Consider the following 11416-nt stretch of genomic DNA (forward strand, 5'->3'; position numbering starts at 1 on the left):
TTTTCAGAAGTTATGGATGTTTCAGCGCATAATGGAAAAATATTTGTTTGGCGTTCCTTTGTGTGAAACAATCCTTATTTACGATATCCGCAAAAACCAAAGTCACGTCGTTCTTAGAATTCAGTTGAAGTAGCGATGGGATAATTTTCTTCGGCTGTAGTAGGTACATAGTAGTAGTGAAATAGAGTAATGAAATTTCCATCCGCGTGTTCGTTACCTCATCATACCTACCTGATATTGGGTTCAATACAGGGTGATAATTGGCAATATATTTAAGCAGCGAATGAACATCAAAGGAATTCTCCGCCGAATTTGATATCATTAGTCTCTTGAAGTGGAAGCTGGGTGTTTCCACCGTTTCATAGTTATTTGATGGCCGCAAAGTGGCCTGGTACTAATACACCAAGAACAATAGTTGCAGGTTTGTGTAAATTTCTATCTGATAAACTGTGGCAATAGTAACAAGTTTTCCTGAGTTTTGGCGCTAGGCCTACTACGTATTTGATGAATGTGATAGTTGAAACTTTCTGCCAGCAATTTGCGTATCAATGTGATTTTGCTTAGGATACAAGAATGCTCTACTCTGGCTATAAAAAGAACGGACGAGTGGACTGAATTGACCGTGCTTTTCCCTGAAAATTCTAGTGGTGCTACTTCTGAAAGGAATGGACTGAATTTACTAAAAAGTTTTCGTCGAGGTATCCCAAGCACCCTGTATAAAAGAGAAGAGGCGAGCAGCGGAATACCTGACCGCCGGCCGTCACTGCGGAGCGGACGCGACCTGCACACCAATACGGCGAATCAATAACTTAAGGCGGCACTACGCTCCTTGTTCCAAAATTGATGGGGTCGCCGCAACTTAACACGTTCGAAGCTAAATTATCTAGGGCTGATCTCGTATGACAACCGCTGATTGCTCCTGCCTTTAGTGAGTGTTGAAGGAGAGTAAAAAGGATTACGTCTAGATAGATAGGTACATTATTTATTTGAAAATAACTTTACGCGCTTAATAAAGATTCAGAATTTTATTAATTACAATAGTGAGAAAACAGCAAAGAAGGCCTATTCCTTCTTCTCTGCTGTTTGCTTCCAGAAGTCATGTTTATGTTTCCAGAAGTCTGTCAAAATAATGACAGAAATGACAACTACTCGTAATTTCGACGTAGTATCAGGCCTGTTCATCTCCGCGAGTTTACATCGAAAACAAAACACGCACGATGGCCCACCTACAGGATACTTTTCGACAAGGCCTCACATACGAGCGAACATTGACTCACGCACGCGTATTCTTGTGTATGATGGAAGAAAAAAAGAAAATGGTGTACTGAATACTGTGCAGTATTTAACTGCCTAAATAATGATAAAAACACAGAATGTACTTTTTTAAGTTGCCTCAAGACACTGAGAGGTAAATAAGTAGTTAATATTATTCATGATAATTCATGCTAAATCATGTATTTCCTCCGCCATTTTCCGCAGTTTGGCACCTCACGTCACATCATTTTACCGAAGTCAGCCCTATAGCTTCGGCGCAGTGCCGATCTAAGACGAAATTTTGCAAAATTCAACCCTTATGGGAGTTAAAAAGGGGGTTAGAAGTTTGTATTGCAGTCCTCGGTTTTTAAAGTAAGAGACTTGAAAGTTAAAGTGTATGCTCACTATGATCTCTAGATATTGTGGAGGTGTACATATACTGTTCGGTACACTGTGGTACTGTGTACACATCGGTTTGCCGACGATATTGTGGTCATGGCAGAATCGTTGGAAGATCTTGACACAATGCTAACAGGTAGGCCTGAGGATGAACATGGACAAAACGAAGCTTATGCCGAATGTCCATGTTGCGCCCTACCCAGTTTCAGTTGGGAGCTCAATTCTCGAGATTGTCGACAAGTAGGTATGTCTACCTCGGACAAACGATCCAGCTAGGTAGGTCCAATTTCGAGAAGGAGGTCAATCGTCGAATCCAACTCGGCTGGGCAGCGTTCGGGAAACTACGCAACATCTTTTCGTCCAAAATACCTCAATGCCTGAAGACTAGAGTGTANAATGACATTGAGCATACATTTTTTTAAATACCTTCGCGAAGTAAAACTTCTGTACGTAGTACTTATTATTATTCTGTGGTAGTATCAATATTGACTGGTTATTACACAATTATATCTCTTGTAAGTTTTAATTATTTCATAGAACTTATAAACTGAAATGAAAGAGAACGGATCAAGTTTATTTGTAGCTTTTGTAAAACTCGGAACAAGAATCAGGCAGTCGTTTTTAAAACAATGTCTGTGATTCATCCAAAACTCCATTCCGAGGAAATTAAAACTTTGAAAAGTTCGAAAGTATTTTTAATTTTTGAAAGACTGTATTTTAAGTGACTTTAACTGGCACAAGACACGTAGCTTCAAATTACTGTTATTGTCATGAAGCACATAATTTATTGTATTGTTATAAAATAGCACCGTTATTCTCTTTAGTTTACCGTTAGTCTTTATCTAAGTTTTAATAGAGAGTGGAAGGATGAAGAATGTTTTTATTTTTATTTAATTCTTTTCAATTTCAATAACAGAAGATGTTCATGTTTACACAGCTGGCCCAAGATAATCCGGCGTGTCTGGAAGAAAATCAGACACCTAAATTAAATATATCCAGCGAAATTTTTCCATCAATATGCAGAAGTGGTACGATGAAGTCTAGCTTCAGCACTAAAACATAGTCTTAAAAACACACAGCAGATTGCTCGAGGTCGATGTGACTGTCTAGTGTCTAGTCTCTAATCTAAGTACTGAGAGGATTTATTTGTACAACATAAATTATGTAATGTATTATTACGATATATTATTGTATGTAGAAGATAAGTAATAACTTAGTTATACAATAAAACTTAAGTGGTATTTTTTTAAGTGTCACTTATCAAACATGCCTAATAAATTAATGTTTTTTTTTCCATGATCGGCTATAATCAGTGTAATTGTGGCGTGGACGTGAGACGTGTCTTGGCGTCCCAACTTGGTATTGATATAAAATATAAATTTTATTTACCTTAGTAGTTTGGGCACTAGTTTTCCAATTGACGGTTAGTCGCTATAGAAAATAATAAGTAGAAGAAATAAACCATTAATATACAATAATGAAAAATAAGAAAAGATAAGAGATGGGAATTATGTTACTAAGCAAGCATAGATCGTTCCTTGCGGTAACCATCAATCAACCACATAATACGACCTTTTTTTAGCCGCGGACATCAATGATTGATAGATTTTACAAAACATTTTTTATGCAATGTATAAAATATATATTTATTGAACAGAGAATAAAATTGACATTCATTGTAAATAAATAAAAAAATCCAGAAACAAATAAATTGTAAAACATTTTATTCGGCCCGAGCTTGCACAGAATACAAATAAAAGTCGGATTAATATGTTGTGAGCATTCAGCTAATTGTTTTCCGTTAATTTCATCGTCGTGTACCTTTCCCGATACATTCGAAGTATGCAGACAACGTCGACACAAATTAAATTGTTATTTATGAATATTTACACGTACCTAAGGTCTCAATTTCGTGTAAATAATATTCAGAGGAAGAGTGGGAAACTAAACATTGGGAAATCAAATCACTAGCGAGATGGGAAGACGATTATGGAGCTAGGAAATTCATCACGATTGATACTAATATTATTTGCGTGTTTCATTACTCGATTAGGGACGGCAAACAAACGTGGCTTTGTCAGTTAAATTAATTAAGTAATACTACCGCTACGAAACTTCTGAGTTTCCGCACTTATTACGAGTGAAGCGCTGGATTCATTAAGTGACATTAAAAGTGCTATAAAACAGAAAACTAGACAAGAGTTATGTCGTTTTTTTCTATGATATTTTGATAATGTCATGATTTAAGCTGTAGGTATAATTAACAATCACTCTTTTTAAACAAAATTCAATTTGCGCAAAATCATGTTAGTTTTCAATGCTTAATGACATAGAAAGTACGTTACGGGCCATGCCCTTTCATTACACGCATAAAAATTCATTCAAATATTGTAAACCTTACCAATTACACACGTAACGAGCAAACACGATTCTCGGCAGAGTTAATTTAGATTTTAATTAAAACCGATTTCGGTCGTTGTCTACGATATGAGCAAGGTCCCATGTGCGAGGAACTAATCCTGTCCAGCGGCAGTACCTAATTAGCACTCGAGACGTAATTACTCAGCGTGTAAATTGAAATGTCGCTGCCAGTGCTAAACGTTTGAGCTACTAATTTGCGTGGCCACCAGAGTGACCACAGCCCGATAAAGCAAAGTGACCTGACTGAGCCGCGTATTATGATCTGACACTCAAATCCAGGTTCAAACTCAGGCATAGATTCTGTGATTGACCTACATATATTTTTTATTTTTTATCCACAACGTGGAAGCTCTTGGCCTGTATCTCACCTGATGGTAATGATTATAGAATAAAATAATTGAGGTTTTGTTTTGAGTTTTAAGCATCGTATAGTTTTAGTCTAGCTCTACTTTTAAACTTAAACAAAAGAGAATTCATTCATTAATTCCTTTATATCGTAAGTGATTCAAGTGGTTGATGTTAGTATCTGAACTTGATTCCGAAACTCTTCAGTTGTAAATAAAAAGTAAACATGTCTCCGTTTACTGTTAAAGCTCTACTGGGAATGTGGAGCCAAATTTACTATTTATAAGTACACACACGAAGTACGGCAAGTCCCGTACAAATCTGCGGTGCCTAGTAGTAAATGTAACACATTATTCAATCCAAAACTTGACCCTCTTCTTTATATTTCACTTACGGTGATAGAATTCGACGCGAGAGCTTTTGAATCGAGATGAAAAATCGTTAGCGCTGTTTAGAATACACATCTATCAGTTTCACTGCGCTTTTTTAGTGTGTATAAAAATGAACAAAGTATTTGAGTCTTATTTTAGAGAAAAAGAATGCCAAGTTGACTAAACAAAATGACATTATTACTTCTACCAACTGTTTAACTTAAACCAGTGTTGCTTGAAAGTCTAAAAGGATCTCTAATTCAACGAATCTGTATCTGTGTCAGTAGAATGGTACCTACGGTAAATTTTTCTAAATCACCATATACTTAATAATGTATTCATACTTCAGCAGTGTTATTTACCCTATTTATGTGTACCGCAAACAAGTCCAGTGTTTTCAGCGTTATTCTTTGAATCGAATCTTTCGAGTATTAACCCCTCGCGTGACTGGTGCTCAGTCGATCATTTTCCAGTACATTAGTAATGTAGCATCAAGCATTATAGTGTTAGCCTGAATGTGCTGTCAGAAATACTTTATTGACCCTATATTTTACACGAAAGCTTTGTATATAAATTAATTAGATAATGCTCATAATATTTACCTATTCAGTTACGATTAAATGTATACCTATTTGTAGTAGAGCTTTGTAAATGAATATAGTTAATGCGACAAAGTAAAGGCAATTAAACTGATCTCATTAAATAGGTAAATATGTATAAACAAACATTTTCGAGAAAATATTTATAGATTTACTTTTAGAACGTTTTAATAAAATAGTACCTAAGAACTGTAAAAACGCAAAGGAAATAAACTACATCCAACTTATATTTCATATAAATTCAACAGACGATCCGATAGCCGTTTTCATTTGACTACGAATTCCATTTGTTTCAACTGTTCCCAGTATTGCGACCGCATTTGGTTGGTTTTATACAAAATTACTTTTATAACTTCCAAAATTGGCTCGCACAAATAAATGATACCTTTTATTGCGAAACCTCACAATAATTGTGTTTGTGAGTATTCCCACTTTACTTAGATCTACCAGAATTTGTAGGTTGCGCGTTTGTAGGATAAAGTTTTTTAACAATCAAAGATTGGTCTACATTTGGTTCTGTTACTAATACGACTTTATTATTCTAAGCTAGGTACGGCCGAAAATCTGTAGGTTGTTTTTACGCCTGCAGCGCTTGTACGAATCTACCTATTCCGTTTTCCAATTGATTTTACGAACCGTAAAGGGAAATATCGCATGTTCGGTACACACATCCACTACAGCATCAGGTAGCGTGACCTTTCACAAATAACAATAGACTGCATGTTTCGTACGGTGAATCACGTCGGGGTAGGTACTCGCCTCGTCAGCTCGCGTGTTGGCAATTTATTACATCGTCTTATGATCTTTTTCACTCAGGATAAATTAGGTACACAGATTTTATTCTAATTACTCTTATGAGTAGGTTCTGTTGAACCTTGTTTGGTATAATTCTAGGTATTCTAAAATACTTTCACATCTGTATTTTCTGACCAACAATTTACATTTCTCAAAAAACCTTGTATTCATTAAAAAGGAAAAAGAAAATACCTACCTTCGGTATTCGGGTAAAGCGGACTAACAGATCATAACTCGAACAACTAAAACATGATAATCAGTGTAAAACGTTCTTCAAAAAAGAGCTTTAACATTTTACATTATTAATGAGAGAAATATTTCCAAAATAAATATTGTTTGTTGAAAAATATACACAATAGAATACGTCTTCATTCTTATTTGTAATCGGCTTACGGTAACGTATTTCAGCGTATTTATTTACAGGTGTCTGGGGAGTGAATCGCGAGACAATAAAGGAAAATTTTAAAGGGGATTTGGTTGAAATTTTCCAGGACCCGCAATAATATTCAAAGTTAAGCTTTTTACGGCCTTAAATGTTTTGTTTTTTGTTATTTTTTTCGAAAAATGTTTATAGGTGTGTAACAAAGTCGTATCGTTTCTTTTTATTGTCATTCTTAAAGTTTGGTGAAGTAAAAACGCCTTAACTTTAACTATACCAAACTTCGGGAAATATAGCTCGTTTTAGTTTCGAACAATTTATAGCTTATCGTGTCCATAAACAACAGGGAATTAATATTAATATGCGAAACTTTCTGTAGGGTGTAAGGGATAGGTTCGCAAAAACTTAAACAATGAATTCAGATAAATAATTAGTCTTTTCTAGAATTAAACTTGCTGAGGGTGGGTTTACAGTTTATTAATTTTAATTTAGGTAAGTAGGTATAGCATAGTTTTAGTTTATACAGTATTCACAATTCTTCGAGTCGGATTAATTTATAAACTATGACTAAAATATTTAATTAATTAGAGTACCCAAATGTTTATAAATAGGTATTATGACGTTAAAATATTGTATAACTCAAAATAACATTGGAAAATATTTTTGAAAATATATTTTATACATTTTGGGATTTATACATATTTTATTTTACCTACTGGTTAATAAATTTGAAGCACAGTCTGCATTATTTACCGTTTTGTTAGTTTAAGTATGAAGATAAAAATGTCATGAATATTTTTGCCAGCCATCCATTCGCTGGTGCGCTTATCCCCTGACTGTCCCCGACGGAGCAATCGAGTGAAATGCTGGAACGTTATATTTTAATAAAACAAAAGAATTAAGTTTCTGATACCAAAAATAATAGCGTGTTTTTTATTTTTGCCAGTAAGATATTATTTTATTGGTAAAAGAGATGTTTCAACGCAGCTGATGAAAACTTTTTACAACCAAATCTTACACGTTAAAACTTAAATGATTTGATATTTTTATATTCCTACTAAAATTAAATTGTGCCGTTTTATTATTGTATTTAATTTATTATGTGTAGTGCACATTAAAGAAGACCATCAAACAAAACACGTCATAAAACTTGATAAGGCTTTCCTTTACCTAATCTGAGTAGAAAACAAAATATTTGCAAAAAGGTAGTAAAGCTTCTGACGAAGTTGCGTGACTTTTTTAATTTATGAATCGTTTTTGGTCCTTCACCATTTCCGGGCGGTGTAAATAGACCTTGGGCGAGACACGCCCCTTGAGTATACATATAAATATACATAATATTGTGTTCTGCTGACTCATGCTAAATGCATTTTGTCTATCCGTACATAAAATTCATTAGGGTTATTGAAAATTATATACGGAACCCAAACGTACTACAAAAATATGAGTTCTAATTTGGTACTTGTAATCGCTTCTAATTTAGTTCAGCTGAAACATGACATTTAACAGTATTGTACTGTTGGCAGAGCACTGTAAACCTTAACATTACGATTTAAGACTTGCATTCGTATTTATCGGCCCCGGAAGAAAGGACAGAAATAATATTCAGTTCAATTCGCGGCTGAACTTTTACACATTCAAGATGTCAGTGTTCAATGGGATGAAATATTAACAGATTGAAACTCAGAAATAGTCAATTAACATTAGTTGGATTGATCTGGAGTTTAATTGGAGTTCTCGGACTGCCTATCATAATCAACGGAGTAATAACAATTTTATCGGTTCCAATCTAAAAATAAACACCGCGGAATATTCCTGGACATATTCATTTCTTAAAATAGATGCATTGACCTTTTAAAAGATCGAAAGGGTTAGGAGCGCCTGAAATTCACTGTTACGTGAGTGCGTTAAATGAAACCTTTTTATATGACCTATGCTCCAGCTGTCTGCATGGATGAAAGGTGAGACATTGAGTTGTAACGTTCAATCGGATCTGTTTAAAAAGTCAGAAGCAATTACCAGGAATAGCTTGCTTTTAAGTCTTTAAGCAAGAGCGAAAATACGATGGATGGAAAACTTGAGAATGTTTAAAAGAAATTACCCCATTTTCCTTAAGAAAGCGTGGGCCAATTTGAAAGTCGATCCAGTGCTAATTTAAGCCCGTTAATACAACGATAATAACCCGCTATAATCACCAAATCTGACATAATGAACGAAGTAGAGGCGAGAAATTCATAAGTTATAGTCAAGCTGGTGGAGTAATGAAACTTTTGACCCAAATGAAAAGGGCAGTCTTGGCAGAGTACTTAAGTGCTTTAAGCTTTTATTGTTTTCTTTCAGGATTTTGAAAGTAAGATGTAAACGAAAATAAAGAAAATATAGGAAGCCTGTTAATATTCCCGAAAAAAATATTTACACGATGCAATAATCCATGGCGTTTATTTTTCGCGTTGGACTTTGCGTTATGACTAAGTAAACTGAACTGAGGTCACGACATGTCTCCAGCGTTGTATTACAAAAGGGCGGGCTAGCAGTTCGTTGACCGTGGTCCTGGACGGGTGGCTTTTCGGCGAAGTCTTTTGTGGGTATTGTTTTTATTGATCCAAGTTCCTTAGAGCAGTGACACCAGAGCATGGCATTACGCAATTTTTCCTTTTAGTTTTTGTGAACCGTAGACAGCTAATTAGCAATTTTTTCTAGCCTCTGTTCCCAATGACAAGGAACCTTTTAAAATCAATTTGAATACCATTATTATGCCGCGTGTCGTTTACACAAAACGCGTCAAAAATTTATAAATAGCTCACTGAAACATATTTTTGCTTGAAAAGGGTGGCATGCAAATATTGTAGTTATTGATAAATGATAAAGGGTTCGCCTATATTCGAGCACATTATGACCTCAATAGTTGACAATAGGTGATGTTTTTTTGGCTTCAGTGTTTGCAGCGTCACAGTTATGGCGCGAGATGGTTGTGTATCCTTTTGGACGGAATTCTAGGATGTATGGTAGGTATATGATCGTTTGACAGCCACTTCACCTATCTGGGCCACTGAGCTAAGAAAGTAAGAGGCAAAAAATTATTTTCCCCTTTTGTATTCATAGACCAAGCGAATGTAGAGCGCGAAGATAATGATATCAAGTATTGACTTTGTTACGCACTCTATACGGCTCCCGGCCGTGATTTTCAAAAGCTAACACTTTTAGCCATGCATATTTATGCAAGCACATTCGAATTTATGATGAAACCCCGAATTCGAATGTGCTTGCATAAATTATGCTGATGATGATGAAAAAATTGATGATTATTACTTTAAGGAAACAAAGTTTGAGTTGTAAGAACTATTAATTGCCTTACAATGGTTAGAGACAAGAGGATTAATCAGCCGAAATGTGAGGCTGACCGCTGACAGCAATTTGTCGGTCCTGATTGCCTGGTAATGATTGCCCGCTCAGCTCGCCGACTTTGATAGTTAGCCACTAATATCCTCTTCCTGACCAAAAAGGAAAATCTTGGAAATGCGAATCCGAGATGTCTCAAGTATATTCTACTCACACGAGCGTAACGAAAAAGGAACCTCTGAACAAAATAATCATAGTTAAAAGGTTCTTCTTAAAAAAAACAACACGAGATTTTCAGAAATAAATATGTTTCCCACTGAAAATAATCTAGCAGAGTAAGCTTTTCTCTACAAACATGTTTTGCATATTTTTCAAAACAAACAATGTTTCTGTTTAACACAAACAGTTAGGAGTACCTACTCACGAAAAGGCCAAAAGTTATTGTCTACTTCTTTGTCGAAAATACCAAAGACGTATTTGCGTTCCGATAGTGCGTGATGTTTACATTAATGACGCAACCCCCTTTGATATGGTATCGTCCCCGCGTGCCGATTTAATAACCCCTTGGAATGGCGTCTGTGATAACGAGAAAATGTCCTCAATGGCGGAGGGCTAATGATATAGCTTGTCGGCTCTCCGCCTCACTCCGTTCTCATCAATCAAAAAAAGGCACGGCCAATTTGTTAGGTTATAAAACGGGATGCTGCCTGAATTGATTTGTCACGGAGTCAATTGATGAAGATAAAATGAGAAAATGTATTACGGGTGATTCTGGATAAAGCGTAAAAATGAAACTTTAGAATGACGTCCAAATCTCTTCTCCTTCAACACGTCAAGTTTTGAGATCAAGAAATTGGTTAGTTATTTTTCTTGTAAACTCTTATTTCATCCTCCTTTTATCCTGGATAACAGTGTACACACCCAACCCATATCTTAAATCGGGATCAATCGTTATTCTAAATAGAACGATTCCAAAAACAATGTAAAACTACAGCTCAATGTGATTCAATAAGGTCACTGGCGCGGAAAGAACCCTTTACAATCAATTTAACTTTGATAAAATGGCCCATTTGAGTGACATGTCCTTTACATGAGTAGTTTGCTCGGTATCGCGTGATCAAAGAAAAACGCCGCCATGTAAGACATGATGAAATGTGTGGGTAATGCGAGACAGGTGCCCTTTCCCCCGTAAAGAGCGCGCTCACTCTTCCGGAATAAGTTTCTGGGGCAGCTTTTCACACTTTCTTTGTTCTATCTTAATTTAATATTTATCTTGAAGGTGAGACACAATACAAAAATATGGATGGTAACCTACATTTTCTTCTTTGTTCCTGTTATTTTTGACGTCTTGTTACGTTGATCTTCAGTTGTTTGTATTTAGGTACTGGGTAGACCTGTTTATTACTCATTTTCAATTTTGTATTCTAAAAAATATTATAAATGTTTAATTATGTACAATTTTATTGAACAAACAGATAAAAAAGCTGAATCGTTATTTCGTAGTTCGTAAGCAT

This window comes from Ostrinia furnacalis, unplaced genomic scaffold, assembly GCF_004193835.3.
Source record: "Ostrinia furnacalis isolate ACB-3 unplaced genomic scaffold, ASM419383v2 OfSCF7339, whole genome shotgun sequence".
NCBI classification, from domain to species: Eukaryota; Metazoa; Arthropoda; class Insecta; order Lepidoptera; family Crambidae; genus Ostrinia; species Ostrinia furnacalis.